At 36.5% G+C, this 14267-nt stretch overlaps 2 protein-coding genes and 1 pseudogene across 2 annotated transcripts in view; 2 read left to right on the forward strand and 1 right to left on the reverse strand.

Annotated features, from left to right (window-relative positions):
• The window catches only part of LOC125664769 (uncharacterized), a 9384-nt pseudogene extending 7247 nt beyond the window's left edge, over window positions 1-2137 (reverse strand).
• Window positions 2138-2911: 774 nt separating this feature from the next.
• Window positions 2912-14267, forward strand: part of LOC130050944 (uncharacterized) — a 112858-nt gene continuing 101502 nt past the window's right edge. Inside the window, exon 1 of the mRNA XM_056151980.1 lies at window positions 2912-3066. The gene's annotated coding sequence lies outside the window, so the exon portion shown is untranslated. The remainder of the gene's footprint in view (window positions 3067-14267) is intronic.
• LOC125664363 (transient receptor potential cation channel subfamily A member 1-like) overlaps window positions 3479-14267 on the forward strand; it is a 220401-nt gene continuing 209612 nt past the window's right edge. The window contains exon 1 of the mRNA XM_056151933.1: window positions 3479-3705. The gene's annotated coding sequence lies outside the window, so the exon portion shown is untranslated. The remainder of the gene's footprint in view (window positions 3706-14267) is intronic.

The raw sequence follows: 14267 nt of genomic DNA on the forward strand, positions 1-14267 counted from the left end.
ATATCCTGATCAGGTAAACGGAGTTATCCGCAGTCAAATCAGTATGCCAAGAACGGCTTAACAATCGGTATGAAACACGTCAGACAGCATTTGACCCAATGCGAGGTTGTATTGACGAACTAGATCGTTATAACGACCATAGAATTTGCGAAATGCTGACTTCAATCGAGACTGTTGAAAACCCTGTACCATCAACTTGTTTGTCAGTAGCTTACCTCGATTTAAAAACTGACTTTACCCAGAACAAGCTCTTGCATATCGAATCAGTTGAGATATATAAACACCATATGCAGGTGATAATGGAATATTGCTACATAAATGTGGGAAGTTGACGATGGAGAAGCTGAAATCATCCCGTTTGTCATACAGTTGAGTTGTCAGTTTGCCGTTAATGTCTACTTTCAATAAAATATCTAAGTAGGAAGCAGAAGTGGACGACTCTGTGGTGTTCTTTATTTCGAGCTCACAGGGATATATCAAATCGACATATGAATGAAAGCTATCATTGTTAATAGACAAAACGTCATCGATATATCTTTTACAAACATTTCTTGGTCATATCAGACGAGTCGCTGTTACTCGGTGCTTAAAGCGTTCGCTTCGTGACTTGGAGGTCATTGAGTTAAGTTCCGCTCGTGACCTAAGAGTCCAGTCAGTCTGTCCAAATTTAGGACAAACCTTAAACTAAATGTTACAAAGCTATTTATCACATAGAATTAAGGTATTTATTTGTACAAATAGCAAATTATAATTTGTGGAAAATTTAATTTCAAGGGCAGACATTTCTTTTATGCTGAGAAATTGCGGAAAACTAAGAAAAATTGTATCAAAACAATTGGTATCGAATCAGTTGCAACTCACATTACATGTATGTATATATGAAAGGTGAATATTGCGACGAGTGATCTATCTCATAACTGTTATACTTGACTCTTGCAGTTGATAACAAAACTTTACAAATGTGCAGCGATCATCTTCTCTTTAAAATTGATCGGCAGTGCTTGTATGCCTCGGAAAAAATACTTATGGCAGGAATATTGCTAGACCTTGAAAACAAAACTGACTTTTAACATTGAGATTAACGTTAACTGCATGTTGTGTAAGGTTATGAAACTTTTAATCATTAACAGCGATCACTTACTGAGAAAGTATGGTATACTACAGGTTTTTTGGGTGTTTCCCTCAGAATACCGGAAAACGTCCGTTTCTTTGATCTGAAAGGGTTAGTTACAACGCAAAACATACTACAAAATGTAGTCCCTGCCAAACTCTTTCAGAATTTAAGTTGATACAGAATTAGGTAACTGGATAGGGTTAAGTAATAGATGAATGATATGTTTGGTGCAGTGGTATCAGTACATACTTAGTTATAGCAATTGCGCTAAAACCCCGAGAAGCTAACTCCTACAGGAACATTATAGTTAGATCTATCATATAAAGAATACAATTCAAATGACGTTCATCAATGTAGAGCCTGATTTATTTCTGCCCATTAAATGAGAGCGAAAGAAAGTAAACACATACAAAAATCGTCAGGAATATCGTCTACAAAATCATCAGGAATATCGTCTACAAAATCATCAGGAATATCGTCTACAAAATCGTCAGGAATATCGTCTACAAAATCATCAGGAATATCGTCTAAGTGTTTTTTATGTTTACATTCAAGTTTAAGGTGTTTGTGTTTGTAAGATCACTGTAAGTGTTCATTATCTTCACTTTTCATGGCACATTGCATTTAAGGTGTTAGACTAGTTTATGAAATGTTTAATTGCCATTATAATTATGCAAAGGAATCCATGAATATCATAAATGAATGAAACATCTCTCTCAACTTTATGATAAACAGGATTAACATCGTCAACTTCCAATATTTATGGAGCAATATTCAAATTTGCAACCCTTCTACGGCTATAGTGACGTCTTCATATGAGTGAAAATCTCCCCTCTCGATCGATTGAAATTGTTACCGTATAAGTTTTACATATATGTAAGTTTTATCACATTATGACCGCAGAGACATGTTCCTGCCGCAACATGGATCTCAAATATTTAAATTTTTAGCTTGAAAGTGAAGAACACAAATTTGAACGTAATTCACACTTTTCTGGCTTTTTTTGAATATTTTACTCCCCATTCTCTAATGTTAAAAATAATTTCCCCCTTAACCGTGTTTACGTATTTCAAAATTGCTGACTTTGCAAATTAGGAAAATATTGAATTTCCCTTAATCTTATGCATGGTTGCATTCTTCATTTGATAAGATCCCACCAAAAAAAAAACACCAAAAAAAATCTTGAAAGCTTTACAAAAGCAGATTGTGTTTGAAACATGTATCTTTCCGGAAAATGCACGAAGGAATGGAGAAGCATTCTACACATCGTCATGCGCGGATCCAGAAATTGTTTGGAGGGGCGTTCCATCGTGGGTTACGTTTCCCATTTACACCTTAATTGTACCAAAATTCTAACGAATTGAAAGTAGGAAAAGCAATTTTTGTTATTCCTTTTGATACTTCAATATATGAATGGAGATGCATATATTATTTAACCTAAAGGGTCAGGAAGAATATTGGACGGAAATTAGTGTATATACGTTTATTGTTTTAAGTGCATCGTATTTTAAAGGGCATTTACGGTTTAAAATCGAGGAAGGCAAATAGACCGTCATACATTGTAAGAATGCTCTCATTTACTGAACATTTACAGGTAAAGGGAAAACATACATTTAACTTTAGCGTATCATAAAATATAATATGTCAAGCTACCCTGGATTCAGAATTTAATTTTACCTTTCTTAAATGCAGCGAAATGCAAAGAATGTAAACTTTATGGAAAATAGTAAAAAGAAAAAAAAAAAAAAAAAAAACCAACCCCAAAACTACCCACAGATGTTTGCATTCTATATACGTATTATGTAGCCGCATACACAACGTTTAAAGGTCTGTAACGCTCTGTTTATCGCGTTAAAAACTTCCTCCATGCAGTGGTTATGGTCTGAACGGTTCGATATTGATAGACGTCTATGGGAACCACTATAATGCTGTCATTCCAGGAACATTTACAGGTAAGGGAACCATACTTTGGATTTGACGTATCACAAAGTACATTCCTGTGAAAATTTAGGGCTTCAAGAAGAAAAATATTAATTTAAATAACACATCCACTTTCGTTTTGAACATACCACAGTGCGTGACTCATAAATATCTTTAAAATCCACCTATGACGTCATTCTTTTGTTCGAACAGTCCATTATTTTTCAGGATTGGAGTGTTCGGAAAGTAGGTCAAACTTTATACAAGTAGATATAAATGCATGCAACAAAAGAATGAAAAACGTAAGACATGATTAAACTGCACAAAGTTTAGTTTTTATTAATGTTTTTATTAATGTTTACATTACATTACAGTAGCTGCAAAGGTGGATTTTAAGTGGGTCAATGTACTCGTATCACTTCATTCCTTAAAAGCAATGGACCTCGGCCCCTTAGGGGCCTCGGTTCATTACTTTTAAGGAATGGAGCGATACTCGTACATTAACCCTTACGTATTTCCCATCGTCCCCTGTCTTATCAATTCACTTACAAGGGGGTTATGCATATGTACGCCCGTGTATCATGTTTTAGAACAAATCAAACACTTTTGTTGATTTCAAATATCCTTAGGACACGAAAACACATTTTAGGTGAAATAGGAATGAGTTAAAGGTAAATATAATGATCCAATTTTGACTTCAGCTATGAGTGACATTGTCGAGTATTGTCCAACAAGCCTTACAGAAGACATCGCGGCATCAGCGAGACTAAACTGCGGTGAAGACAGGTTTGGAAATGATCAGTATTTATGTCTGCCTAACGTCGCAAAGACTGGGCTTGTGGAATATTGTCATGAAGGAGTCATTCCATTGATACCAAGTGGTGAGATATTAAATGCTATCTTTCAAACTTTATAGAGTAAACTAAAATGACCTATATTTATGCCCCCCTTCAAAGAAGAGGGGCATATTGGTTTGCACCTCTCGGTCTGTCGGTCGGTAGACAACATGTTGTCGCTCAATATCTTGAGAACCATTCACTTGATTATAACGATATTCCGTATGTGGGTTGGTTATGGGTAGACGAGGACACCTATTATTATTCAGATCAAAAGGTCAAGGGTCAATTTATTCTGAACATAGAAATATAATATCCACTCAATATCTTGAGAACCCTTTGCTTGACAGTCATCAAACTTGGTACACTGGTACATCCTAAAGAATAGATGACCCCTATTGATTTTGAGGTCACATGATCAAAGGTCAAGAGTCAAACTGGACATAGAAATATACTGACCACTCAATGTCTAGAGAACCCTTTGCTTGACAGACATCAAACTTGGAACACCGGTACATCTTTAGTAGAAAATGACCTCTATTGATTTTGAGATCACATGGTCAAAGGTCAAGAGTCAAACTGGACATAGAAATATACTGACCACTCAATGTCTAGAGAACCCTTTGCTTGACAGACATCAAACTTGGAACACCGGTACATCTTCAGGAGAAGATGACCTCTATTGATTTTGAGATCACATGGTCAAGGGTCAAACTGGACATAGGAATAAACTGTCCGTTCAATATCTTGAGAACCCTTTGCTTGACAGACATCAAACTTAGTACACTGGTACATCTTCAGGAGAAGATGACCCTGTTGATTTTGAGGCAGAGTTGGCAAAAAAGTGGTCAATATGAGTATTGACCGGGCCGGTGGTCAGTACTGGTTAAAGCCGGTCAATGTTGGTTAATACTGGTCGATTGAAAAATATTTGGTCATTATAGTCTGTGTTATTTATTTTAAATATTTAAGTGACCATTATGGTAAATACTGTAATTCATAACATGCACTATCAGTTTATAATATACTTATAAGTCATAATATTAAATGAATAATGTACAAATGACTGTTGAATTGGGGATGATGTAAAAGTTTCTATTCAAATTCCGTAGTTGAATAAGAACTACCTATAAGTATTATTTCATCTCCATTTTAACTGTTGAATAAACATTTGAGGGGATGGGTTGGTGATGCTTTCATAATAACAGGCACACTGGTCACCTCTGGTCCCAGCCTATGCTAATTTTAAACACCTGTCAACTCTGCTTCCTGTGCTCAGGTAATGTCCAGCTACCTTTTATTCTTAATCTGTTCAAGTACATGTATTAAGAGGTCTTTCTCCAATCGTCAAGCTATGCTATAGAACTGTGACCCTCTGGTAGGTGCTGAAGATATTTCGGTCAGTTACAGGAAACCAAATATATTAAACTTATGAATTTACATTTGATTATCTAATGAAAAATATTAATCAACAATTGATCCATATAATGCAAAGATTTAATTTATCTTTGCAAGAAATGTACAAAAATAGGGAAATGGACAGTTTAAATCACAATTGACCACTTGGGGAGTATTGACCAGAACGGTTAAAACCACTGGTTAAGACCGGAGGCGGTTTTAACCGCCCAACCCTGTTTTGAGGTCAAAGGTCAAGGGTCAAACTGGACATAGGAATATACTATCCCAGTCTGAGAATTTAACTTTTTAAATGGCATAGACAATAGGTCTATGTTATTTTGATGCGGCATAGACCTATGGCATTTGGCATAGACCCGACCAAAATTTGACGACAAAAATAACACATATATATCGAGAGAAAAATAGTTATTAACAAACTTTATACTCCATTTTCCAATTCTTCATTTAATCTATTGATATGGTCCTCGTTTTCTTTTTTGTTTTGCTCATCATAATCATAAATACTGTCCAGAAAATATTTTAACTGCGGAATCATATACACACCGTTTGTTTGACCTTCACCTCAAAATTATTTTTGCTAAGTCGAACGTATATTATTTTGTTTCGATATTCTTGTAATACTTGAATATTTGGGAAATAAAGAAAACATAGGATAACTCTAGTTATATTATTGAGGAAAATTTTTGTTTAAAAATCGATCCCAATAAAATTCATCAATGCTGATAATAAAAAAAACATCGACATTTAAAGACATACGAATCATATGCTGAACAATTTGTCTAGAGCACTAGTCATAATCTTCAAATCGCTTAGACGCTTAAGTCGTATACTCTTAGGTGGCAGGGGGCAGTTTCTGTGGTTTTGAAACATGTGGATAGGGGGTATACACAAAGTCAGATTATGACAGACTAATGAAAAATCATATTTCCCTTTTATGTCAATACTTGTATTTCATATTAGTGTAGTTAATAAATTATGACCCTAAATTACATGTAATCTATAAATACTGGTGCACAAACCATGCTCTGAGCAGGTTCCCTTTTTTGCTTTGATTTTCCTTCATTTGGCTAATCCGCACCCCCCCCCCCCCACCCCCTCCCCCCCCCCCCCCACACCATCACAGTACCAAACATGGGGATTTAGACACTGTGCACAATCAAGAACCCTATCTGCCCTTCTCAAAAATCTACCTCTTATAAGGGGCCATCCACCTTCCCTCACAGCTACAGACCTTTGCTAGACCCTGCATGTTTTCACCGGAATTTCTTCAGCAACTGACCACGTGTCTTAGTTTCGTATTTGCACCCATCTCTATGCTAGGAATCATGGTGACACCTGTATGCTCTATATCAACATTTTTACTAAGCACTCAGCTACATTTGACATGCATCCTAAAATTATTGTATACATATGTACACATGTAATATCACTTCAAATATGGGGTATTTCCATTTTTTGAAAAGTTGACCAGGCCTATAGTGCGAAACTGTCCCCTGCTACCTTAAATTAAGAATGTGCTACACGGGCTGATGAAAACAAGCGGCATTCTCGCGAGATTATACTTACTTGGGTGAAACGTCACCAATAGATAATATATTTCCGGAATAATTGTTGGCGTATAATACACCATATTCAAATTCGAAAAATGAATCTTAATAAAATATTTTCTAACAGATATAAAATACCTTACATATACAATTACATGACAAATTTTGCTAGGTACTGGAATGAAATTACGCGGTATTTTTGGTAGGCTTTATATCAGAGACATATATTATTTTTTTCAATCTACATTAGATAGGGCTAATATTGACTATATATCAAATTATTTTTTTCATTACAATATGTAAGAAAGTGCCAGAAATTTTACTGAGCTTCCATTTTGTTGCACATAAGAATCTTAAGAGCATCAGACAGACACAGCGTGTTTTTTTAAGGGAAGGTGGGGGGGGGGGGGGGGGGGGGGGGGGGGGGGGGGGGGGGGTAACGTAGCAGAGGATAACTCGCGATCGTCTAAAATTCTTGACTATCAAACGAAAATAAAAAAGAGACCAAAAATCCATAACAGATGTTTTCTATTCCAAACTTCAACACCATACATGTAAAGAAGGGGGCATATTCGTCCTACCATGCAATGTAAGGCGGGGGGGGGGGGGGTGCCAGACAGTATATCATATTTTGCAAGGGATGCTAATTTACTATGCATGTGAATATGACGGAAAATCAACTTTATCAAAGTTAAAAGTGTCCCCTCTCTGATTTAAAGCGCCTGAGAGTAATGGATAACAAATTGGAATGGGACGGTGGTAAAACGGATTTCTTTTAGATCCAGTGGTACGGTATGTATCAATATCTCACCAGAGCTCATAGAATGTAGAACTGACTTCATAATGACTTATGAAGGTGATCGGTGGGGAAATAACATATTCTGGTGATATTACTGGTTCTACAGGTATATATTTTGTAGACAGTTGAGGGGTGGTGATATGTACACAACATCTGTACACGTACACTACCCACTTCACGTTATGCAAGCACTAGTGTTTGCACAGCTTTATAAGACACATGAAAGACTGCATGGAAGATAATGACAGGGATGTCACTAAGGATGAACAAGCTCCAGTTTTAATTTGGTGTCTTTGTGCATCAAATAAAGTATTTCTCATCTCCCACAAAATCTTTAAAGAAGAACACTTTAACAAGAGATGGGATATGTCTCTCATTATTCAAGGCAATAATTGTCATTAACACTGTATTCTTTTAGCCCCTTAACTGTCCCTGTGGAATGCAGAACCACACGACCTCTATCCTTCAAGTTTTTCATAGCAAAATCAAGATGGTGTGTAAATATATCCAAATACATAAGGGTCTTAGTACAGTTTCCAGCACATCCATTCATATTCCTGGTCATCCTTTCTCCAACAATCTAGACATTACTTAGTTCTCTCCATGCCAAAACACATAGGGCCGATACTCTCTCCAATCCACTCTGTTCTATTGCTACCATCTTGATCTCATTCCAGTTTCTCCATTCTGGAATCTTTCTTTCTGCTTCTACTGTTCCTCTCCAGGTTGTTTTCGGTCTCTTAAATGCCCTCTTCCCTTCTGGTGTACAACCTAACGCTATCTCACTGTCATCGTCACCTCCCCTCCAAAGCACGTGTCCTATATAGTTCCATCACCGTCTCCTCAGCTCATTGTTTATTGCATTCATGTCCGCCCTGTCTGCCACTTCCCTGTTTTTCATCATTTTCTGCTTCTTTATCCCCAGTATCCTCTGCAAGCATCTGATCTGGTAAGCATCTATTGACTTCCCACCTAATCACCTTCCAAGACATGGACATGCAAAATTTCTGAAAAAATAAATGCAAATATACCACATGATAAATTTTAAATACATGCATCTTAAACAGTACAAGAGGCTAAGGAGCCACATCGCTCACCGGATTCACCTTGGCCCTGCCATTGTACAGCTGTTGTGATTTTAAAAAGATTTCAATCTTTATTCCCATGAAAAATGTTGATCCCATATTGTGGCCTCAGCCTACATGAGCCCCAAAGGATCACAACATTACTGAAAATGAATTCACATAACACAGAAATGCCTCAACACCAATATGATCGACATGATCTTGCTGTTCTAGATAAGATCAAGGCCACAAGGTAATTGATCATGGTATGATACAAAACATCTTGCCATACAAAATCTATATACAAAATATGAAAGCTCTATCTTAAATAGTTGATATATTGAATAGGTCAGATTTTTATCAAAAGTAGGTCAAACTTCCAGGTCAAAGTCGCAAGATCGAACACTTTTGCATCATATACAAAATATAAAAGCCCAAGCTTAAATAGTTCAAGAGATATTTAAAAAAAAGATTTTTCCTATATACTTGTATGTAAAACCTTTATCCCCTATAGGGACCCACCCTACCCTCAGGGCCATGATTTTTAACAAAATTGAATCTGCACTATGTCAGAGAGCTGTCATGTAAATTTGAACTTTCCTGGTCCAGTGGTTCTTGCGGAGATTTTTAAATGACCCCCCCCCTATTTTTACATTTTTGTGATTATCTCCCCTTGGAAGCGGGCATGGCCTTTCATTTCAACAAACGTGAATCCCCTTAACCCATGGATGATCTACGCCAAGTTTGGTTGAATTTGGTACAGTGGTTCTGGAGAAGATGAAAATGTGTAAAGTTTACAGACAGACGGCAGATAAAAGATGATTAAAAAATTAGCTCACTTGAGCTTTCAGCTCATGTGAGCTAACAATATATCTTTTATATCTTTTATAGATATTTCTGCATATATTTATCTTTCATTAATAAAAACTTCTTACTCTGTCCCTTATCTTTTCAGTGGAATGAAATCTGGGTTGTAAGGTGTTAATTGCATTTCTAGCCATTTTTTGTTGATTATTAACTTTCTGGAAATGTCATTTTGGAGTTTCAGGCAGGCTTTGTTTCCTGAATTTAAACTGTAAAAGAAAAAAAATTATGTTAAAATTTCTGACTTTTTTAAACTACATGTATTTGGAATAAGTAAATACTTATAATGTTCAAGGGACATTATATGGAACAAGTGTGGGATTTTAATATCATTTTATACTTAGCTGTCACCTTCTCATTGCATGTGTCATGGAAGGATGGTTGTATAGGACATCAGCAATGACCTTTCTTGTTTTTCCTTGCTATTTCGAGTTGCACTCCCTTTTCGTCTGAATTACATTGGTTTCCATCTGTCTGAATATTGAAACTGTTATAAGATTTCACATATGAGTTAAATGTAGATATTACTGGAGACTATCATTTAACAAGCCTCGAAAATCTTGTATGGAGTGGTTTTGTGTTACCACCATGATTTTGACCTTCAATTCTTATTGAATCTATTAAATCTGGGTAGATCTACAGTTCACAGACAATACACAGTGAAGAGTAATTCTTGGAGTAATACACTCATTAGTAGTATTTCAATTTTTATATGTAAGCATCAGTACCCAGTTGATACATGTGTGTTATCCCTAATGCAATATAGAATATGCTTGATACATCAACAAGAGACAGCTTAAAGATATATCCACTTCATCCTCATGCAAGGTGAAGATAACGAACAGTGATCAATCTCATAACATGTAGAATAAACAGATACATCATGTATAGAGATAAATATTTTATATGTTGAACTGTATAGATGTAAATTACACTAAACTGCAATGTCAGAACAGCAAAAGACAGTGCTAAAGGATATCATATTATTAATTATATGTTAATTAATCCACTTCTACCCAATTCAGAGTGAGTAACAACATGCTCAGTTCAACAACATAGGTGTGACCGGTCGACAAGGGATGCTTACTCCTCCTAGGCATCTGATCCCACCTCTGGTGTGTCCAGGGGTCTGTGTTTGCCCAACTTTCTATTTTGTATTGCTTATAGGAGTTATGAGATTGATCACTGTTCGTTATCTTCACCTTTCACTGCGTTGACTAGTTCTGGTATACATGCTATAACTGATAAATTTGATTACATCCCTCGAGCCTCTCATTTTCATCTGAACACTTTAGCCTACTCCCCCCAATCAATGTCTTACATTTAAAGCATTTATGTCAATATTGAAACGGGGTTGGACGAAAATACAATGATCATTTCGATGTAATGATATTGTGAAACCAGTAGGCTAATTGGGTTAAGTTTTGCATTTCATTCATAACATCAGCATAGATTAAATTAGCCCTACTTACCTCATCTCACTTCAGGTATGTCCAGGGATCTATGTTTGCCCTACTTTCATGGGATTTATACGATTGATCGTTGTTCATTATTTTCACTGGTCTACATAACGGTAAGAAAAAAAATAAAGAAAAACGTTTTTCCTCCAACGTCTCCGCTTCGTTTGTTTATTGCCGCCATTGCGCACTTGCATTCCGGATAGATACTATTTACCGGATACGTGTCTTTCATTTCGCTCACTTCCGCACGAGACCATGGATTGTTTTCATCTGCCCGTGTAGCACATTCTTAAATTAACGGAGGAAAATCCAGGTCACAAAAATAGATTTTGACGATTGCAAGGGAAAATATTTATTATAAGTGCATTATCACACACACACACACGTATCATAATTATTCCTTTGTTTCTTAGAATTTGGCATAGACAATTCGGGATATCTTATTTGCACATGACATGGCCCGACCTCATTTGGCATAGCCGCGGTCTATCGATCTACCGTTAAATTCTCAGACTGCTGTTCATTCAATATCTTGAGAACCCTTTGCTTGACAGATATCAAACTTGGTACACTGGTATATCTTGAGGAGAAGATGACTCTTATTGATTTTGAGGTCACACGGTCAAAGGTCAATGGTTGAACTGGACATAGTAGTATATTGTCTCCTATATTTTAAGAATTATTTGCTTGATAGACACCAAACTTGGTACACTGGTACAGCATAAGGAGTAGATGACCCCTATTGATTTTTAGGTCGCATGGTGAATCCACTCTTGACATAGGAAGATATTGTTTGCTCAATATTTTGAATTGATGATGCTACTATCAATTAAATGATGTGTGTGTATAACCCTTTTCAATTTTTCACCGGGTGGATATGTGTATTACAAACATCTCTTGTTGTATTTAAAATTTAATCCCTCATTGTGGATCCCATCCTACCCATGGAGGCCATGATTTTAACAAACTTGAATCTGTACTGTCAGGAAGTTTTTATGTAAATGTAAACTTTTCTGGCCCAGTGGTTCTTGAGAATAGTTTTAAAGATGTTTTTTCTATTTATTTGTATGTACAACTTTGATCCCCTATTGTGACCTCATCCTACCCCCGACGGGCATGATTTTAACAAACTTAAATCTGCACTATAGCAGGAAGCTTTAAGCTTTAAATCTAGGCAAGCTACTGACAAACAAGTTGATGGTACAGGAGTTTCAACAGTCTCGATTGAAGTCAGCATTTCGCAGATTCTATGGTCGTTATAACAATCTATTTCGTAAATACAACCTATCATTGGGTCATATGCTGTCTGACATGTTTCGTGCCGATTGTTAGGCCGTTCTTGGCACACTGATTTTGACTACGGATAACTCCGTTTCCCTGATCAGGATATAGGGCTCACGGCGGGTTTGTCCGGTGGAAAGGAGATGCTTACTCCTCCTAGGCACGGTGCACCTGATCCCACCTCTGATGTGTCCAGGGGCCCGTGTTTGCCCAACTATCTATTTTGTATTGCTTATAGGAGTTATGAGATTAATCACTGTTCGTTATCTTCACCTTTCATGTAAAACTTTGCTCCCCTATTGTGGTATCATCCTACCCCCCAGGGACCATGGTTTTAAAAGATGTGAATCAACACTATGTCAGGAAGCTTTCATATGAATGTGTACTATCCTATCTCAGTGGTTCTTGAGAAGATTTTTAAAGCTTTTTATCAACGAAGTTGAACTCGACTATTGGTTTGGTGATGCGGTCGGGCAGACGGGTGGTTGGGCGTACGGGTGTCAATAATTGGTTTCCGGATGATAACTCAAAAAGTTTACAATCTAATTAACTGAAACTTTGCTATATTGTTGGTTACTAGGTAAGAAAGATCCCTATTAATTTTGGAGAAAAATGGTCAAAAGTCAAGGTCACAGTGACCGAAAATAGAATGAAAATTTCAGAAAAAATTGGTTTCCGGATGATAATTCAGAAAGTTTAAATCCCAATCAAATGATTCTTCAATATATTGTTATGTACCAGGCAAGGAAGACCCCTTTTGATTTTGGGGAAAATAGTTCTAAAGTCAAGGTCACAGTGACCGAAAATAGATTTAAAATCCCCAAAAAAATTTGGTTTCAAGATAACTCAATTGTTTTAAATTTAAATCAAATTAAACTTGGATATATTGTTAGATACCAGCAAAGCAAGGCCCCTATTGATTTTGGAGAAAAAGGTCAAGGTCACAGTGACCGAAAATAGATTGAAAACTTCAGAGAAATATGGTTTCTGGACAGTAACTCGAAAAGTTTAAAACTGAATCAAATGAAACTTGGTTATATTGTTGGATAGCAGGTTAGGAAGATCCTATGCAAATCAGCTCATGCACCCCTGGGTGCATATATTAATTTTTCTCTATATATTCGCATGTAAAAAGTTGATCCCGTATTGTGGCCCCATCCTACACACGAGGGGTGATGGTTTTAACAAACGTGAACCTGCAATATGTCAGGAAGTTTTCATGTAAATTTGTACTTTCCTAGCCCAGTGTTTCTTGAGAAGATTTTCAAATATTTTACTCATATATTCGCATGTAAAATTTGATCCCCCATTGTGACCCCATCCTACACCCGGGAACATGATTTTAACAAACTTGAAACTACATTATGTTAGAAAGTTTTCATGCAAATTTGTACTTTCCTAGCCCAATGGTTATTGAGAAGATCTTTTAAAGATTTTCCCAATATATTTGTATACAAAACTTTGATCCCCTATTGTGACCCCATCCTACCCCAAGGGGTCATGATTTTATTAAGTAACGTAAATCTGCACTATGTCAGGAAGCTTTCTTGTAAATGTGTACTCTCCTAACCAAGTGGTTCTTGAGAAGATTTTAAAAGATTTCATCTTATATATTCGTATGTAAAACTTTGCTACCCTATTGTGGCCCCATCCTACCCCCGGGGGTCATGATTTTTACAAACTTGAATCTGCACTATGTCAGAAAGATTTCATGTAAATTTCAGCTATTCTAGCTCAGTGGTTCTTAAGAAGAAGATTTTTGAATGACATTTTTGTGATTATCTCCCTTTTGAAGGGGGATGGCCCTTAATTTGAACAAACTTGAAAGCACTTGACCCAAGGATGCTGTTAGCCATGTTTAGATGAAATTAGCCCCATGATTCTGGAGAAGTCGAAAATGTGAAAAGTTTACAGATGGACAGACAGACGACGGAAAACAGACGATCAGACAAGTTCACTTGAA

The sequence above is a fragment of the Ostrea edulis genome, chromosome 1 (assembly GCF_947568905.1).
Source record: "Ostrea edulis chromosome 1, xbOstEdul1.1, whole genome shotgun sequence".
In the NCBI taxonomy this organism is placed as follows: Eukaryota; Metazoa; Mollusca; class Bivalvia; order Ostreida; family Ostreidae; genus Ostrea; species Ostrea edulis.